Genomic DNA, 18,827 nt, shown 5'->3' with positions numbered 1-18,827 from the left:
ATTTCGGCAACTTAAAAAGTTTACACTGTTATTGGTATTTAAAAAATAAAGTGTATATATCATAGGTTAAATCTAGCTAATATTTCTCCGGTACACAAAGTCATAGTTGTTGCAGTAATATACCTTTGCAGTTGCCCAAGTAGCTTCAGCGACTTTCGTCCCTGAGGCCTTGTGTTCGATCGCCAGCAGTGCACCAATAGACTCTCTGTGTATGTTCGCATTTAACATTCGCTCGAATAGTGAAGAAAAACATTGTAAGGAAAACGGCTTGCCTTACAACCAAGAAGTCGATCTACTTATCTATAAGATTGGCGTGTGTCACGTCATAGAAACCTACTTGCTAATAAGTATCTCATAAGATTGACAAGTAATCATGAAACATATACAGAAATCTGAGGCTCAGACCTAAAAAGGTTGTAGCCCCACTTGTCTATTTTTGATGAGGTTATATGGTCTGTATATATAATTCATCATTAATTTAAAGTTAAATCAATAACTTCAATAGAAAATTATTTTCCACCTTTTCCATCTACAGCGTAGTCATGGAAATTAAAATGCAACTCTTTGATGCAATCCTTGACAGTATTCTCTTTCCTAAGCTAGTTTCGTTTCACTTGAGACAATTTAAAAGTCAATTATTACTAGTATTGAATTCATAATGGCTTGGTTAGAATGCTCAATGGGTAGGTTTGCACGTTTGCATGCATAATGAAAAAAGTCTAAGAGATATATGTGATTTTAAAAATTCAACCGCCCGACATCACGTTTCTGGTAACATCATTTATTTTATATTAAACTTTTCCAGAAATGCATGCGTCAAAAACCGATTGTTAGAATTAGAATAACGTCAAAACAAATTACTAGGATTTTAGAACCTATACTAAATGTTACATTGACCGGTTTTCGGTGACCCTAGAGCTGGTGCTTTCCTCGCTTAACGAATAAGTATCTCCATACACTGCCACAGGGACCATACTTTTTAAATTTGTTTCAATTTTATTTATATTAAATTCAATTATTTTTATAGGTAAAGAAAATAGTAAATTTCCTTATTGTTATTTTTATTATATTATTATTTTTTAAAATGATTTTGTTTTGTCGTTTTTTTATTAACAATTTAAAATTAGAAATTGATAATGTTAAGAATCGCTAAAACTCTGCTGTTCATGATGGCGTCGTATCAGTCATGGCCTTTCTCTCAAGTCTTTTACGAGTTAATTAACTATTTAAACATTTAAACACAAATACTTAACTTACGTCATTTTCTCGACTAATCTGTGACCATTTTGTGAGACTGACAGATGAAAATCATAATTTTAATCTTTTCGATTAATTAATAATTATTTATTAGTATTTATTTGTGAACATTATTTCACACACAAGTTCGTAGGCTAACATAGAATAAATCTTTTTTTATAGACATTAATTGGATTATTCAAGCCTTCGAGTGTGATACAACGATTATAATAATATAAAAAATTTGTATCGTACTATAAAAATGGTATGACTAATTATTATAGTACGATGCAAATTTTTTCTCCAGTGAACATTCTCATGAGGTCTGAGGACAGGAAAAAGTCACTGGGGGCCAAATCTGTAGAATACAGTGGAATAAATTCGGATTTATAACGATCGAAGAGCTTCAAACACTTTACACTTTTCAAAGCCATATTCTATAAGGATTACTCTCAATAGCATATCCTCAATTAAAGGCTTTATTGGCAAGTTGTGAATACATTTTTTACAGGATATTAGCCATCAGACGGCATTTAATTCTTTATAAACAATGTAACAATCAAAAACATGGCGCCGCGAAAATATCCAATTTCACTAAAACGTACGTTATATCGGATTTATAGATCATAAGTGGCTCGTATATCTACGTTATTGTTAACATATTTCAAGTAATACAGCCTACGATGCCATTTGTATTCATATCTATATATTTTCGTGGATTTTCGATTTCAATACTTTCCCCTCTTTGCATAAATGCCTCACAACTATAAATTGTTTCGCCCCTGTTTGTCAACGTGTATGTGAGAAAATCACTACGAAATAGAGCCTATATTTTTAAAGTGAAACATCTTATCCGCGTTGTTAAATAAAATTACGGTCACTTCATTCGGTTACGCGCCATCTTTTTCTTGTCCCTACCACGGTTGATTTCAAGAGATTCGAAGCCATTAATAACAAAAATATATAATAACGATATGAATGATAGTAATAAATAAAATTAATGAAATTCTGCAATAGTCTTAGTAGTAATAAGGTAAAATGAAATAATTGTATTATTTGTATTCATATTGATAATAAAAGCCTTTTCTTAAACTTTATCTTATTTTACTTTATTTAACCAATTTCTGTAAATTTTAAATTTATTTCGAAAAATAAGGTCATAAAGAAGTTTCACTTCTTACGTGTGTAACACTAGTACACATTTCTTTTTACGGCCTTCCACTATGGATGTGGATATGACCTGGTGAGGGTGAAGGGAAGGCTTTGGATACAAAGCGCAGGGAACCGGTCCGTGGCAAGAAAAGTATTTTTTTACGTAAATTTATCACTCTTTCGTACCCCATATTAACGTGATCTAAAATCTTGTAAAAGATAGCATTCCGTATAAAATCATGAGGACATTGACCTGTAAGGTGGTTTGCATTTACGCAAATGAGTGAAATACATTACAAATTTTCCACCCAGTTTTAATGGACCACATCTATGTATTTACCCACCTTCATTCGCTGGTTGAAAATATTTTTATCGTTTTCCAGTACGTGAAACCTAACGTGGCGTTTTCGGATATCTTATTGACGTATTTATAATGATTAACAACTGATCAAAAACTCCTTTAAGTTGTTAAAAATATTCCATCTGTGATACCAGTAATTGACTCGTGCCGCAGGAATCCTTGATATCAGCCTGAAATTTCTGTATATTTATAATTCGCTTTTGCTAATAAGCAAGTTGGTGATCGACCTTCTGTGCCCGATTCATACTATATAGTTATATATATATTTATATGTATGTGATTCAAGATTCTACAACGTGATTGAATAAATTAAAGTTTACATACCAATAAACAAAGGATTATAAACATACTTGAAGAAAAAAATTATAATAAGGAAACGGTTTCTATGTGTAGGGTGCTGATTGTGGTAATCGACACATCTGTGTCTCAATCGACACTTGGTGATGTAGGGAAATATCATGAGAAAATCGGAAAATCAATAACGTATGTCAGAAAAGATTATATACAAAGAGTAATAAATAAATTGATACAATAATATACAAAGATAATGTTAAATAAATGTAATAATGATAACGATTAAATATCATTACTAAATTAACTTAAAAAAAACTTATAACCTTATATGTCACATTTGAATAAAGGCTATATTAAGAAAAAGGGAGTCTAAGGGTTGCCTGGAACCAGTTATTCCGATAACGTTGGAGAAATTGTTAACCTTACAAGTTTTAATATTAAATAACATCATATTATTATCATTAAATAGAATCATATACTTTGTATAATGACAAAAAATGCGAAACTTTATGAGCTCGTGCCTTAATTATGAAAACTTGAATATGGGCGTATTTAAACTGCATTTGACAAGGTTTTCTGAATACAAGATAAACAATTATGATATTTTGCCTCTAGTCAATAAGTAGGACAATATCCTCTTTTGTTAATTTCGAAGCGTGTATGCATATCACGCTACTGGCGTAAGGAGAATCCGGTAAGTTTATAAATGGCTAGTTTTTTTTAACACTTCTCCTATTTCAATTGGGATCTCAAGTTATGATCGTTCAGCTATTAGAACTGGTTTTAGATTTGATTGGTTTTCTAGTAATGACAAGTATTCAAGATTTTGTTGTTATCGAACTTGATGTAGTATCAAGAGGTTTAATTCAAGCCTGTGTCACGTCTCATAGGTCAATTACAAAACTTCTCACTTAATTGCAAACATAAAATCTATATATGCTAAATTAAGGAATACCATTAAATATTTTTAACTAACTAAATAGCCATTTCCGATGTATTTATACACGCTAGTCTTTTTATACAATGTCAAATTTGCTTTATATACGGTGACACGGAATCACTGTGTGCTGGGGGTGTAGGGGGGCACCCTGTGGAGAGAAATCTTCAGTAGATGGATGTTCTAATATTCAAATGGGATATGGAACTATTATTGTTAGAGCTACTGTCGATATGTACGTGGACTGACATACTTTGATATTTTACGTTTCTGAAAGAAATTAGTATTAAAAAATATACACCGTCTTTATATACGTGCTTTGAGCGTACACTTTTTTTTACTATATCGATACATAGGAAGAACATTCAAATATTCAGCGTATAAATTCATTTAAAAAAGTTTTAAAACTTTTATATGAATAAAAAAGAGAGTTCTATGTACCATCGAACTATCAAGCCTTTATCAGCCGATAACTTCATTGTTTACTTATTAAAACCAGCTATCAAAACAATTGTAGCGACACCCACAATCTGTGTCTACGAATCGCTACGATGCCGTCATACCCTTAAACGTGCTAACAAAGTTATTCCGGCCGCTGAGGATATTATACAACTTCTCGACCATACTCACTGGAGTGTCAGTTTTTAGACTGATCGAAGATCGACCCTTAAAAATGGTAGAACAGCAAACTTTCCTTTGTTCAGGTAATTAACTACCACACCACGACCAAAGTCAAGGTCCGAGTCACGCAGACGCCTATGCGCTGATCGCAGGTAAATGATCATTCCGGCCGAGCTACGCTCGCCAATATAGCTCGAGGCAAAGCTGCCTAGTGACAGCTCACAGTAAACTCCCTTAAGGTCAACAGCGAGAATCCATTAAAAAAAAATTATCATTGGGAGCCATTATACCTGTCCGTGGTTAGACTGATTGAGCATCTTTCCTTTATGAGAAAGAGCAGCACCGGGAGATCAGAAATTGTGTTAGAGAATAACACAATTTCTGATCTCACAAATCATCAAATCAAATCCACTTACCACACTATTATTTACAGGAACTTCAACTTATAGTATAACATGTGGTGTGCGAGAGCAGAACGTAATTCGATAGTTAAACCTCTTTTTATACAACCAAATCATACTTATATAAATTCAAACTACTCTTAAAGCGTCCTTTAATTTTCTTTCATATTTAGAACACATGTAATCGAAAATTCTAATCAAGGAGTTACACAGAGAGCGTCACTTGTCAGTTGTCAGCCGCGGGCTGTGCTAGTATCAAGACTGTTTGGGGTAAAGAAACAACTTCTTTGCATACTTCGCGGATGCCTGGGTGTCAGTGTGCGATATGTCTGCTATATTATATAGCCTACACGTATTGTTGTTGGGGATGGGGTGCTTTATCGATATAACTTATTTGGTATCGTAATGACGTTGATAAAGAAAGGTATTTGTGAATAGTAAGGGACATATATAGATAATTATTGTTTTAAGATTTATATAGTGTATAATACTTTTGGAAAATAGAGTTTATATTAGCATAAATTAAACTAGTAAATAAATTAAGAAAACACTTTTTAAACGGATTAAAGCTATGTATTATTATTATAAACTTATAATTATTTACATAATTTTAAATTTAAAATTTTCAGACGTTTTGCGTGCTTTACAGCGTGCGTGGTCGGCAATGTGGGTGGGTGTCCATGGGCGGTGATATTACTTAACATCCGGTGATTCCGTTTTCTTCCTATTACATAAAAATAAATACAATCACCCTACCAATGACACAAAATCACTATGTTTGATAATTAAAAGCAACCATTCTACCAATTACTATCGATAAATCACACATCACTAGCGAGCGAAATACATCAGCTCACTTCATTTCGTGCGCCGTATCTTTTGTTTGCTATATTTTTGACAAGTACAAAGCGAATCTGCGCCTGTCATACGTTTGACAGACGACACGGGGGGAGGGGGGAGGCTAAGTTGTTATTAAGTACTGCACTTGTAGTTGGTGATGTCTAACGGTTCGTAAAAAGGGAGGCTGTTGATTCGACATGAGGAAACAATAGTACTTTGCAAGTACTTGACGCTGGCTGGGAAACAAAACAACGCATTTTTTTACATTAGCGTTTGTAATGTTACATACAAGACTTTCATTCCAATTTGTTAGCTTAAAGCTGAAATGGCTATGAGATATGCATTAAAAATTCAGTACTTACAGTTGGCTTAATATTATATATACATACCTAAAGTTTTGCGGGTGCTGAAGAACCTAAGTGTTCTCCAAGTACTCAGTTTCTTTATTCCTAGGGGATACTAGCGACGGCGAAGGCCAAGGTGGTTTGCGATACCAAGAACCAGAATCAATCTGTTGCACAGATCCCCGTAAACAAAGACGTTGCGCTTACTGAATACTGTCATCGATACGACCTCTTTATATGTAGGTTGAGTGAACTCACAGTAGCGATATTGTGTATATTATGTATTTAATATTATATCTTTTTTTCGACAATATCGTATTAACTTAATACTGTAATATTAGTGGAGGGATTTTTTGTGAATAAATACTTAAATAACAATTGGTCCTTCGAGACGGATTAACAATATTTATGTAATTTAAAGTTTTGCCTCATTAAACTTTTTCTACCAGTGTTGCATTGAATTGTTTTACTATCAAATATGTAATACATATAAAGTGTAACCAAAGATTGAGTGGGGAATGTATAAATATAGAATTTTATTTAATTTAGTGAACAGGTGTCGCTTCCAGATTGCCTCCCCATACACTCTGACATGCTTTTAACTTCTTGCGTGCGTGGATGGCATCATACTACCCATACACAAAAGACAAAGACAAAAGGTCTTCGACCTGACATAGCTAAGGATCCCACTGATATGGCACAGCCATAACTCGACACAAGAAACTAATACAATACATACGTATATTAAAACACACGCGAAGAAGAGAACTAAATAACGAAGTTTAGAATAAGTTAGATAATGTATTTGACATTGAAGATATCGGCATAGTGAAACTTTTTTTTACAAATGTCACTTGTGTATAAATTAATATAATTAATATGTTTAATCGGGATGCACATAGTTCTTAGACTGCATAAAGCCATCCACAATACCTCACCCTAGCATAAATGATTTGATTAATTTTCGACTAGCACAAAATTTCGAGTGTTAGCTAATTAAAACTAACGTAAGTGGCGGGCGCGATAAGAACAGTTTTGTGTGTGCGCCTTTAGGATCAGTTTCATATGAAATCGCGCTACGTTCGACGGAAAGCAGTGTAATATAACAATGTTAATAAAAATAAAAATAAATATTTAATTACCTTTTCTATAAGACTTCTGTATCTGTTTCATGGTTAGTTGTCAAACTAACAGGTAGGTAGGTGATAAGCCTCTTGTGCTTGACACATGCCGTCGACTTTTTTGGTAGACCAAAAGCCTTGCCTTAGAAGGCAAGCCGGTTTCCAATGGTAATTTTATTTAATAGAGGAGATTTTACTTTAATTTGGAAAGAGATCTTTCTCCCATTTTTTTTTAAAGGTATATTACTAATTTCAGTAAATATTTATTTAGTTTATACGGTTATTGCTTTCTTTTATTTACATAGTACATATGGAGTGCTAATCATCTGTCGTGGTCAGCGAGACTCTGACACCGATGTGACACATGAGACCAAATGTTAAGTGTTGCACATAGTGACTCAACTGTCAGGCCTGTTGTCTGCTTTTAAAGATTGCGTTTGTTGTACTCCTGGTCTCTGAATTACACAGTTTCAATGCATTTTGTGCCAAAAAAATTATATACAAATTTTGGCAATACAATAAAAGCCGCACTAAAACTAGTCGTTCGGGTCACACGCGAAGTATCAGTGAAAGTGGCAGATATAGAATATATTTAGTGGTGTTGATGTTGACATCGCGCTTAGAACTTTTAACGACACATTATCACAAGTTTAGGTTAATTTAACCACTTGCTCTGTTTATTGGCATTGAGTGTTACATGACTTTGTTGGTATGTTAAAATGGAAATGTTTCTGTTCTCTACGTTTACTAATATAATTTTTTATTATTATCTAGTACGCGTCATATAGAAAAGTGAATGTTTTCATATAAATTTGCGATGTTTGTTTTAAAATAAGTGTTGTTTGATGATTTGCTATTTTAAACCGTTTAAGAAAAAGCCGGCGTAAGAGTTTCTTACGCCGGCTTTTTCTCTCGGCCTACACCCTCTGTCTTCTTTTCCGATGAGTAGGGATGTCTACTGATTCAAATTAAAGACGTGGAATAAGTGATACCTGTATCTTATGTTCCATAATAAACATATTTTATTTTTATGTATTTTAGAAAAACAAGATGCTGCAAAAAGCAACATGCCCTAAAATTTAAATAGAGATGGGCAGATAACGTACACCGTTATACTGATGACGTCGGTCTAAAGCAGTAACAGAATGGACTGGTACAAAATGAAAAAGGAATAAGGGCAGACCACCAGAGCGATGGGCCGGCAGGATTTATGGTAATGGAAATGGTAGCTGGAAGAAATTGGTTGACGATGGCAAAATTAAAATAGGTTGGAAAAAGTTGGTATAGGCCTATTCCCGAATAAGAGGCCGCATCTTACAGTAGTAAAATTTTATTTTTGTTTAATTTATTATTAATATCACATTTAATGAGAACAATTGTATAATAAAGTGTAGATTTTTTTTGGCCTCAAAATTCTGTAAATATTTCTATGGTATTTGGTTTAATGTTATTGTATGTATGTATGTTCTATTTTAAAAGCTGTCATAGTAACTATTACATATAACATTTTAATAATGTGATGATTTAATAATGGGACACTTTTCTAATTGTATTTATTATTACATATCCCGTATTTGTCAGGTTTCCTTCCTGAATAAATTATACTAACTTATTTACGATTTTAGGTTACAAACAAATAAAGACATCCTCGCGATATTTACTCACTTACTTACTCTGTTGGCTTTACCAAAAAACTGTCTTGGCATCCGAAAAGAGAAATTTCCAGCACTCCCTGTCCTGTGCCACCTCGCGCAATCACTGGCTTTCAGTTGCAGTAGATCCTACGTGACTCCGTCGATCCAGCGGTACCTACGCCGACCTATTGGTCTCAAATCCTTTCACCTATGAGCAAGTTCTGTTGGGCATATCGAAAAAAACATTCATTGAGACATTGTCAGTTGACTTGAGAGTCGTAACAATAAGCCAATACAACTGAAGAATCAGATTTAAATTCGAACGACACTCATACCAAAAGGCAATAAATACTTCCAAACAAATATATGTTACTTGATAACGTAAAGACAAATTGATAACAATTTACAATAAGCTATCGCAAAGTGCGAGTCTGCGACACGGGCCTAGGAATAATTTATCGAACAATCACATAAATCACAACGTACACATATACGGAGCGAAAGGCTAGCTTATATCAACGACTAGGATAAAAAACGAGTAGTTATCTTAAAAAATTACTGTTCATTTTATAAGGAAGACTTAAGAAGCGTTGTATTTAAAACTTAAAATTTGTTTCTAATAGAATACGAAAATTATACTAATAGTTTGACAATTTCTATCTGTTAAAAAATGTTGACGTACTTGAAAAAAATAGCGTTCATGCGAAATTTGACAAACACTCGACAACATTGGATATTGCATTTTGAAATGATATCTTTAAGACAGTTTTAAGACGTAATATACAGACAGAATACATCTTTACTAAATGAAATAAGCTCACTGTCCACAACTGGACTGGCATATGAACAGCTGGAATGCTAAGTGACTTCGCTGCCCATGGACACTCTCAATGTCTGTGGGCTCGCGATTACGTTGCCGGTCATTTAATAATTGGTATTGTCTTTTTTTTAAAGGACTCTAAGTCGACTTAAATAGACAATATATATATTCATTGATTTTATTATCTTCTTATTTGACGTTTTATAACATTATCAAATTGAAACCAGCTATCACTATCGCTATTAAAACCGATATTATTACTTGAAAAAGTTTTAATGTTTGATATGTTTAGAAGAATTAATCGCCAGATAAATTAAACAAGTACAATAAGCATTTAATTTCAAGATATATAAATACTAACCTAAGCGAAGCCAGTAAATGCCATTTGCACTTTAGTAAAGATTTCAGAGTTCCGAATTCAAATTTTGCACAGTGATTGGTCTGCACTTGCTTGATATAAATAGTGTGGTTTGTACGTCAGGAAAACATGGAATTGGCAGCACAAAAAGTATTCAAGGTTTGATAGAAGAAATATGTATTCAGACTTGTGTATTAGATGCCAAACTTGGTCCAAAAGATTCTGTGACGGTTCCATCAGTCTCGTTTTAATCTTGCCAACCTTTTTAGTTAGGTGGCAATAGTGAGACGCTTAAGGTTAAGTAAGATGTAAGATGGCTGAAGATACTACAAATCTATTAATAAAGTAGTAGCTTCGAGGAGGAAGACACTTACAATTGGACGCGTTTTTATTATCCTTTATTGATAAAACTAGATCTAATTAATGTATTTTTTTTGTACTCTGACAAATTACCTATTACCAAAAAATACTTAAGGTAAAACAAACAAAAAACTGTGATATAATTTTAAATTATCTCATGTATAAGGGAATATGTGGTTTTATGATGCATTATAAAGAAAGGCAAAGGACCTTTGAGATGTGGTGCTGGAAGCTAATGCTAAGATTACCGTAGACTGCGATGCGCACATATATCTAATCCGACTCAGCATACGGACTTTCCTGTCTACCACATACCGACAATGAATTGTATCATATTTCGGCCATACGATGCGCAAGGGCCATGAGAACTAGGAAACGCTGATCGTGGTTCGTAACACAGAAGAAGATCACGTGGTTTTTAACGAACCAGATGTACCAAATAAATGTAAGAGTTGTCTCTGTTACAAGAGAGGCGCTGGAAGAGACCGCTTTCTTGCTAACGACAACGCTCAGGTATGCGCTGAAGAAGACACCGACTGAAGACAGAGAAATTATGCATTATAGTTCCTTCTTTGTATGGATTTAATCACAGAAGGTCCATACAAATCTCTCGCACTAAAATATGCAATAGGCCTCGCAGTGCGGTGCAAGCCGGGCGTAACGACGTGTTCCTCTGAAAGTGACAAGTCATCCATACACCACACCTATGCACCCTCCATTTGAATATTTAACCCGATTGTATCAGGGGAAGGTTATTTGAATCGTAATTGCATTAGAAACTGATTAATACAGGTGACTAAAGTAATAAATGTGTTATTGTAATGAGATTTTGAATATTTTTAACATTTTTTTTATTAAAGATCGCCATATAATGCTATATCAATAGTATATGTGTTTAAGTATGTAGTCTTAAATAAATGACAATTATGATAAATAGAAATTCATCAAATAATTCAGAAGTAAAATTAATAAAATTAAAATAATTTGTTTTAATTTTCGTTTTAATTATATTTATTAAAAACTAGCGGACCCAACAGACGTTGTCCTGTCTTATTTATGAATATTGATTTCGAATTGGTATAATTATCTCAAAAATATTTCAGAAACAAAGTATTTATTATTCTAATGCTTTATGATATACCATATTCTTAGTTTGTTTTCCTGGCGCGTATATAAATAGTTTTGTTAGCATTCCGAAACTGGAACAGGTGACATATAACTGGCCATGTGAACATGGATTTTCAAGATTAATGCTAGAAACAATTGCAACTGCAATTATTTTATATGTATTTCATCGATATAATAAATCAAAAAATAAAACTATAATAAAATAATTTAACAGTGGTTTTTCTTGTTTATAGATACATATATATAGATAATAAAAATAAAACATTAAAAAAGTGTTTATGTTACCTTTAATTTATTTGCTACATATACTTCAGTTTCATTATTTTTAACATCTTAAAAAACTCATAAATATACCCTGATGTGTAAGCGGAAATACAAAATGCAACGAAATAATTTAGGTAGGTCTCTTGGCAACGTTAAAACGTCAGATGACACCTGGCAACACTGGACACTTGGGCGTATGTCATGCGATTATCCGTTTGTCGGGTGGACACTCAACGGATTTATAGCGTAATAAATCACTATTTCAATATTAGACGCGGCCACTATTCTGTGGCAGATATGCTAGACGCTTTATAACGTACGACACGATGTTGTAACGTCGTATAGTTTCCGACAACAATTTGACAAGTCCTGTCGCAAAATCTAAGCCACGTAGCGCATGGACATAAATCGATGGATCCGATCCTTCGATGGCGACCTCGACAGATCAAAAGACCGCGCGGCCACTGACTAGGTGGACTGGCAATATCTTCAAGGAGATTAGCTCCTATACAGATTGACCATGCGGAGGAAAATGAAATGCCTGCTTCCACAAATGGAATTCTTCTATTCTGAATTAAAAGCCAAAAACAAGGGACGTATATCTTTCTTTATTACCAAACATGTATGTCAGATGTTTTATAATACTTTTTTTATTTAGGAGCTTTAGGGCAGGGAGCTCATCTAATGTTAAGTCATCCGTCCATGGACAGCCTCAATGCCAAGTGATGGCGCGTGCTTTTACGGCCTTATAGGAATTGTTACGCTCTATTCTTGAAGGACATTAAGTCGAATTGGTAGCTGGCAAAAACTGGCCTAAAACGCTCAGTTGTGGAGGCCTTCTTTTTTACCATCTTCTATTATTCACAATATATGCCACTATAGTCTTCAGAGTTTTATAATAATTGGGAATAGCGAAGCTTTAGCGGGGGGGAATAGAGGAATAAAAAACGTTTTAGTAATTCTAAGAGCAGTGGTGGCCTGGTGGGTTAAGTGTGCGACTCTAGCGTTACAATTAAGTTTTATTAACGTATTTATGGACGCAATTAAAAATATAGTCACACATTACATTTATTAAATGTCACGATTTTAACTTAACATTAAAATCGTTAATTAGTCGTAAGCGGGACACTGACATGTAAATGACACGCAATAAACAGATCACATTAGTGAGATGTTAGTGTAAACTAAGATTTGTAGGTTCATAGGTCTGTCATAATACATGTGTCCTTTTTGTTATTTTGATGATTTATTTCCTATCATAGGAACGTTTCATCATTCATGCTCATTAGCATGACCAAGTCCACTCCATCCAGTCCATCAACTTAGGATTCTAGAAAAGAGCGTACCAATTCTTAAAATGCAAGCAACGTTCTCGCAAATCCTCTGGCATTGACAGTGTCCATGAGCGGCAGTCACTTAACATCAGGTAAGCCTGCCCGTTCGCTTCCAATTTCAAAAATTAGACTTTGCAAAATACATTGCCACATGTCTCTAAGAAAAATATATAACATCAATATTGTCAGTTTAAGCAGCGTGACACCACTATGTGGAACCAACTGTCCACTGAAGTATTTCCGAACCTATTCGTCTTAGGGTCCTTCAAGAAAAGAGCGTATGAATTCTTAAAAGGCCAGAAACATACATAAAAAAATGAAACAAACGTGTCCATACTAAGATGGTTACAGGTGAAAAATCATCTTCCGACAGTTTGTAACCAACGCATCAAGTCTTTTGGGACATGTAATACGCAGAGATCCAGAAACTCATCGTGACTGGCAGTGTAGAGGGCACCCGATCTTGAGACCAGACTTGCTGGACCGATCAAGGTGGTCCTAACAGGTCCATGTCCCGTCGCAGTGGCTTGCTGAAATCAGGGGAGGGTGAAGGAAATTTTGCAGCTCCACTAACACGACCTTCAGAAATGAGGAGTGCAACTGAAGACTTAAATATGTCGAACTTAAAATTGAGAAAATCAGGGCTGTTGAAACTGACGTTTCGAATGCTTGTCTTTCGGGTAAAGTTGTTAAACATGTATGACAGTGTTCACAGTGATGCGATTTTTTTTAAACGTGTTTTTTATTACTTAAAATAAGCGTTGTAAATGCATATGATATGGGTGTATTCTTAATTTTCTGGTTTCTCATCTTTATTAATCTGTTTTATGTTTTAACTATGAATTTGCGTGTTGTTCCCACGAGAATGTAAGTGCGTGCTCCTATTTCACCATGCCTCTTTCTGATATCATGTGGAACATGGTGTCATGGTTGCAGCTCCTTACAAACGTTGTGTATTACAAAAAAAATACTTGGCGATTAAAAAGAGTGGCGGAGAGTTTATTGCTAATTCTTCTCTTACGTTCTACACCCTTGATTTGAGAAGTGGCAGTAAATGTAAAATTAGAAGCATTTAATGTATATTTCTTTTTTATTCCGTTCATAAGTGTACAGTGTCTTACCTATATGAATAAATGAATTTTGACTTTTTTTTCATGTAACAATCGGGTAGGAAGCTCACCTGATAAGGGAGCCGTCCATAGACTCGCACTGTGAGTGGGCTCGTAACTGCGTTGCCAGACTTTTGTATACAGCACTCGAATTATTAACACATATATAAAGTAATTGACATCTGTAATTTACTCGACAAACTTGCTTCCTTTAGTGAAGTTCTTATAAAAAAAAAGTTGAGCGAGTCACATACTTTGTTATTCATAATTTCGAATCGCCAGTACAATAGGGCATCCTCACCTGTTCATACAGACCGATAATAGCACAAGATTATTATTAGACATGAATTATTGTTGTAATTAGACGCGACAGTGGGGAAATGGAGCCGCGCTGGCGGATGTATAAATCAATCAGAGGGACGCATCATGAGGACATAGAAGCGCCATTGTTTTATTTGCATTAGGAGATTTTAATATTTCATTTTTATATAAAAATAATGACGCCTCAAAGTTCTCGGTTTCTGATTTGTGGTCATATTTTAATAGGCAAGTTGATGATGACACACGCCGTCGACTTTCTGGGTCTTATGGCACCGCTCGATGTTTTAGATCTGAAAGAAAATTCACTTAGTACCGGGGTTTGAACCTTTGGGAGGAAAATCGTCCCTAAAACCCACTAGACATAGCTTTCAAACTGATATAAATTACTCACAAATTATATGTATGGAAAAATATTATAATGCAAATGTCTTAATTATTTGATTTGCGAATAAAAAAATCTGTATTAAAATCTTTGTTCTATATCGACACATACTATTTTAAACGAAATTTGAATATACACGAATGTGTTAAGAGTGTTGGCCTATTGGCTTCAGCGTGCGACTCTCATCCCTGAGGTCGTAGGTTCGCTCCCCGGCTGTGCACCAATTGACTTGTTTTACTGCGCATTTAACATTCGACCCAAAAAGTCGACAGCTATTAGATGAACAAACGATCATGAAACAGATACAGAAATCTAAGGCCCAAAAGCTTGTAGCGCCATTGATTTGTTTTTTTATTTTATTTATATGTTAAGAGTCATCATAATATATGTATCGTTATAAAATATAAAATGCGATTCTCAACCTCGAAGTCGGACGTTCGAACCCTGGCTATTAATAGATTCATATATGGCAACACTTGCTCTTTTGAAAATTCAGAGTCAACACTAAGAGCTTCTTTTTGAAATCAATCAAACAGAAATTTATCGATTATTTAGACATGTTGATTTAAAGGTGATTGAATTATAATCATGAACAAGCCCGCAAACCGATAACTCAGTAATGATATGACAGTGGCATTGCGCATTAATCACTTGTCTACATCCGGTTAAGACAATCACTGATCACATTTGTAATAGACGTTAACTGTATGATTCTAGTATATAGTCTGTTGACTAGAAGCCAAAGATTGACATTATTTAATGACAAACATAGAAATAATTGACAGCGCTGAAACGATCGAAATAATATTAATAGAGACCGCACCTATGTCACCCAGGTAACCAGCGATTATAGAGTTTGGATTGTGGTTACTTGGGTAGTATCTGTGACCTTGAACTCCTTATAGTATAAAGTACTTTTTTTAAATATTTTCTTCGGGATAACTTTAGAAACCACGTTATGCACTGCTGGATACGTTTAACAGTTGTCGCCTGCCAGACACCCTTAAACTGTAATAAATTATAAGTATACTTTTGTAAATATATGCTGAATTGTATAGATATATGTTATATATAAAAACAGATCATTGTTACCTCAATAACAATAACAACAACAGTATTTATGGCTCTTGGTGTATTGATTTTTATTCCAAATTAATAAAAAAAACTACTTGCGCTATTTAATTCAAAATAAATATTATTATTATTAAACACATTAATCTGGAAAAGTCTAAATGCTTGTTGCTATTTGACTTGGAAATATTTAAATGTTTTTTTTGTGGATAGAAAAGCGACAAACATTATTTACACTGACGTTTCTACTGCTTTATAAGAATCCTGGTTAGCCTATCTAGTTATGGAAATAATCTAATAATTTCTTAATTTTTGTATTACATCTGTTGTAATGTATATCGCTCGGCCGTGTATAATGCGCCAATAAGCAATCAGACAATTAATCACATTTAATAATCCGTGATTTATACAGGGTGTGATTACAAATTCCGATTCGGAATTCGTCATAAGGCCCCGACCGCACTGCAAAGCTTACAAATGACGTGCGATCAACCGACCACACTTGTTATTCAATAATCTTCCCCTGCAATCAATTTATCACGGATTCAATGAAGGTGAAACTATACGATACAGCCTTAACATCTTACAAGGGATATTCAACTAAAATCGGTCGGTTTAGGGTTTAATTTTACAAAAATATTTTGAGGGTAGTTCTGACGTTTGTTGATGATGTACAGTGACGTCATGCAAAAGGGACATTGAATGCAAAACGTTTGAAGCGTGGATTTGGCATGTGTTGGAACTATTGTTGATACTTACTGTTGGTGGAAACAGAAATAAAAGGATACAATTCGTGCAAATAAAATGACGGTAGGTCTTCATTTGATATGCAAATCCACATAATTTATTTAATTTTGCCCGTAATATAATCAAATAATTTTTTTGGCTTTATATACGAGTATATATCTGTATATACGAGAAAACGTGTGATTTTGTTATCAAAATAACAAGTTGATTTTATCAATGCTTTTTAGAGCTAACCACAATACGGCGGATGCCAATAATAATAATCCAGGAGCGCAACAACCCTGGTAGACAAGTGGGTTGTCACACTTCTCTGTCTGTGTATGACATGCATTTTCTTTGCCGAATCGATTGGATTAAACTCCCAAATTGTTTAAAATAAAGAGAATTTTGTAATTCATCTGTTTAACGCACCGAACATAAGAACGCGTCACACTACCCTCGTGCACACTGCTAAGTCCTACCCTCGTTATAAAGAATACTGTGCTGTTGTAACGAACACATATAACACACTAGTAATAGTCACTTAATTAATTACTAGTTTAAATATTACTTCGATAGCAAATAAATAAATAATAATTATAAAACTTTATGTGTGACAGAAGTTGCGACAAAATTCTTATAACACTAGTCTAGATTACACAATTATTCCGTGGTATATGATTAAAACATTTTTTATTCTATTCCATTTTACCCGTAACATCCGTGTGTTCGAAACTAATCTATATGTCTTAGCCGATCCGGGAGGCTGTATTTCATATCGATGTGAACATGGAACTAATTGCGAGGGTCGTTGTAACAGCCCGCTCTGATTGTAACTCTGCACTAATCAATACTATTGTCATTCTCATTTGAATGTTTAATCCATTTTTCTGGTGATTCAAGTTAATATTAAACTACCTTTTAGAGTTATTCCACATTTAGCTTTGATTTGTAAAACCAAATTCGATTTGACATGTGATTTTGTAATCTGTGCCCATGACATTTATAAATGATCTGACAATTGACTTGATAAATCCATTTGTAATCTTAAAAGTAAAATTGTCAAACTCGTGTTAAATTTAAATAAATCAGTGGCACTACAACCTTTTTAGGTCTGAGCCTCAGATTGTCTGTTTCATGATCATTTGTCAATCTAATAGGCAAGTAGGTGATCAGCCTGTGCCTTCGTCTTCTTGGGTCTTAGGCAAGCCTTTGATGTTTTCCTTCCTACAATTCGATTGTTAAATAAAAATACAAATAAAGTTCATTGGTGCACAGCCAGGAATCAAATCTACGACCTCAGGCATGAGCCACGAAAGCCTCTCGTGTTAAAATTACATATAAGTATTGAAACATTGGAATTTCAACTCTATCGCAAACAGAATGCTCCAAGAAACACAATGAATTGAAATCATGAATGCAACTAAATCACGCTGCAATTACAATTGAACGCACTGGAAGATTTACACTCGCATGGAAGTATAATTCGTGCCCTATCTTCAATCTTGTGCCTACCGCATCGAGTCACTAACAAACAGCAATTGCGTACAGCAGACATTAGGTAGGAAAGCGTTGTATTCGTGACATCTAAATTTCGGCTAGCCACACGGATCGTGGCTATTGCGCGTCGAGCTACAAAGAACGGAGGCGACCGTTACTTTTTTTTACTAATGGAGTCAGTTGACAAGTTTAAATTATTAAAATGTTTATTCTGCCAGTTAGCCTTGATTGCTTGAAGTATCCCTCGGTATGCTTCACAAGACACTATCTTTTGCGAACTCTGGAATCGATCCTCGGTGATCCTTCCTGGGAGATACGACTTCCAATTGTTTAAAGAAAGATTATACTGCTACCTCAAATGCCGGTGACACACCCACCTAAATTAGCATGGGCTGCGTTGACTGAAATTTTGACTACGAAGACTCGCTTGCCCAATCAACTGAAAAAAAAAATGGCGTTGAAAAATGCTGTTTACGATTTTGTGCCTATTATTGTTTTCTTTTTATTGTAGTT

Source organism: Pieris brassicae, chromosome 5 (assembly GCF_905147105.1).
Source record: "Pieris brassicae chromosome 5, ilPieBrab1.1, whole genome shotgun sequence".
In the NCBI taxonomy this organism is placed as follows: Eukaryota; Metazoa; Arthropoda; class Insecta; order Lepidoptera; family Pieridae; genus Pieris; species Pieris brassicae.
Note: the sequence above shows the minus strand (reverse complement) of the source record.